At 34.7% G+C, this 2,670-nt stretch overlaps 1 non-coding gene across 1 annotated transcript; it reads left to right on the forward strand.

Annotated features, from left to right (window-relative positions):
* The first annotated feature begins 1,932 nt into the window (after positions 1–1,932).
* Positions 1,933–2,092, forward strand: LOC118592665. Its single transcript, XR_004946126.1, has one exon. It is a non-coding gene; the product is annotated as a U1 spliceosomal RNA (small nuclear RNA).
* The last annotated feature ends 578 nt before the right edge of the window (positions 2,093–2,670 follow it).

Consider the following 2,670-nt stretch of genomic DNA (forward strand, 5'->3'; position numbering starts at 1 on the left):
GCCTTTAATACCAGGGAATGATTGCAGAAACAGAAAGGTATATAAGGCATGAAGACCAGAAACTAGAATCATTTGGCTGGTTAAGCTTTTAGGCTTTTGAGCAACAGTTCAGCCGAGATTGATTTTTGAATGAGGACTCAGAAGCTTCCAGTCTGAGGAAACAAGATCAGCTGAGGAACTGTCAAGGTGAGGAAGCTGTGGCTTGTTTTGTTTCTTCGATCTTCCAGCATTCACCCCAATAGCTGGCCTCAGATTTGATTTTATTCATAAGACCTGTTAAGATTCCTGCTACAATTATTCAGCTGGTCATGTGCATATTTCTATTGCATGAAATAGTTATACATAGCATATTATTTACTATATAACTTTATAATTTCAAACTTTAAGTAAGAGTCCAAATTTGTAGATTGAAAAATACAGAAGAATATATGAGCAAATAAGTTTCTATCAAACACACAGGTAATAAAAAGGCAAGTAAGTCAAAATTTAAAACAAATTCTCAATGGGCCTAACAACTGATTCCTAGTAACAGGAGGTTATCTGCATATTTGGTTCATTCCTTTTGCACCTGATAGAAGAATAAAATTTTCTGTTTTCAATTTCCTACTTATTATTATATTAATTTTTATTAATATTAAATTTTTAAATATCCAAATCTCCTTTCATTCTTGTCTTCTTCTTTAGCACTTTTCTTCCTTCTTTCATTTTATGAATGGAATGCACACAGTATTAGAATAGATTGTAGGATTAGAACCCTGGCGTTACTGCTTTACACTCACTATCTGAGGAGAAGTCATGAGCCCCTCTACTGGCATGGAATCTTCCATGAGTCCTGTAGTCATAATCTTATATCTGGAAAATTACTTTCGAAAACAATAAATTCACCCTGTGGGATGGCTGTACAGACAGGTCTAGGGTGGGATCCATTTCCTTTTTATTGTCCCCTTTTCTTCATTCACTGCAAGTAGTTGGGCTGCTTCAGGTCAATGTGCCACAAAACAAAGAGCTTTGCATTGAGTCCCTTGGTGTGTTCAGAAAGCAGTTTCTATTCTGAAGGCTTGTCTCTGGGTAGACACATGGGGCCTGTGTGCAGACACCACAAGAATATGTAAGAAGATACCAATTTCAGCAAACTTTGAACCTTTCTATTAGAACCCACTGTAATTTTGATATGTTAGCAAATTAAAGAGATGACTTTTTTTTTTTTTTAAATCTCATTACTTGGTGGAAGCTTCTTGTCCACTGTTAGTACATTCCAAAAATTTTTATCTGATGTTACTGGAGACACAGGGATGGGAAATGAATGTCTACTAAGGAAACTAAGATAACTTGGAGAAACTTTGGCTCTGGATAAGTAACATTAAACTCTGTGATTACAAAGTTTGAATTAGTCAATCAGTCTTTCACATAATGTTTCTTTTCTTCTTCTTCTTCTGTTTTTTTTTTTTTTTTTGAATGGTATATTTAGAGTTGGGACCTCAGTTAACATTTCTAAAGTACAACAATAGTGACATTTCTAAAATTAAAAGAAGAAAAGAAAAGCCTGGTGAACAGATGGTCATGAAGTCAAATGCTTCCACAATGACTTCTATTATAACAGCCCTGACTTATAGTCAGACAGAAAGGGAATTAATCCTTCTCATTTTTAGGCATGAGGGACTTTGTTCACCTGTACATATAATTCTCTCAAACTACCAGCCTTTGTCCTAGTCATACTTGTAGACAAATGGAATGTATGTCTAATATTTTTATTAATAGACAAAAGTCCATGATTTGGCCTCAGGGTTTCATCATCAAGCAAGTAATGTGAAGACATTTAAAATATCTAAGATATAGAGCAAAACTGACCTGACTTCTTTGATTGTTTTTCACTATGCTAAATATATCTCTTTTTGAAGGCCAAGCTAAATATTTACCTTTATATATATGCATACACTTACCTGTCAGGGGAGATACCATGATCATGAAGGTGGTTTTCCCAGGGTGAGGCTTATCCATTGCACTCCAGATGTGCTGACCCCTGTAATTTCCCCAAAAAATTTCCCAAATGCATATATGTGTGTGTGTGTGTGTGTGTGTGTGTGTGTGTGTGTGCATTTATGCTAGTAAGTGCACATTCAACTCACCATAAAGGCAGTTACACTATCATGACCTGGAATTGTCTTTAGAATAGTTAAGAACGTGTTTTGAATCCTGCTGTGGCTTTATATTGGCTGTATGATTGGTATAAAGTTAGTTCCCTATATGTACCCCATTTTTACCACCTATAGAGTGAAAATTATAGATAAAATGTGAGTTCATAATTAAATGGGGGAAATAAGGAAAATTATAATCAAGGAAAGCTGTAGCAGGAGAGGTGGAATTTCTGTTGGAAGAGCAAAACAATTGGCCACCAGGTTCCACATGGTCAGGCCTGAAATCACACATACAATTAACATATTGATGGAATAAGTTATACTGAGAAATATATGCATACAATATTCATATATGCATTCAATAACAATTAGTAGGAAAAGAGGCCATGGATTGGAAGGAGAGCTTAGAAGAAGGCAAGCTAAAAGAGAAATGTAATTAAATAATAATTTCAAAATGAAAAAGAAAAATAACTCTACAAATATATTTAAATATTATAGCAGCTCATTTTAGGATGAAATAATTAAGTCCCTATGG

This window comes from Onychomys torridus, chromosome 10, assembly GCF_903995425.1.
Source record: "Onychomys torridus chromosome 10, mOncTor1.1, whole genome shotgun sequence".
NCBI lineage: Eukaryota > Metazoa > Chordata > Mammalia > Rodentia > Cricetidae > Onychomys > Onychomys torridus.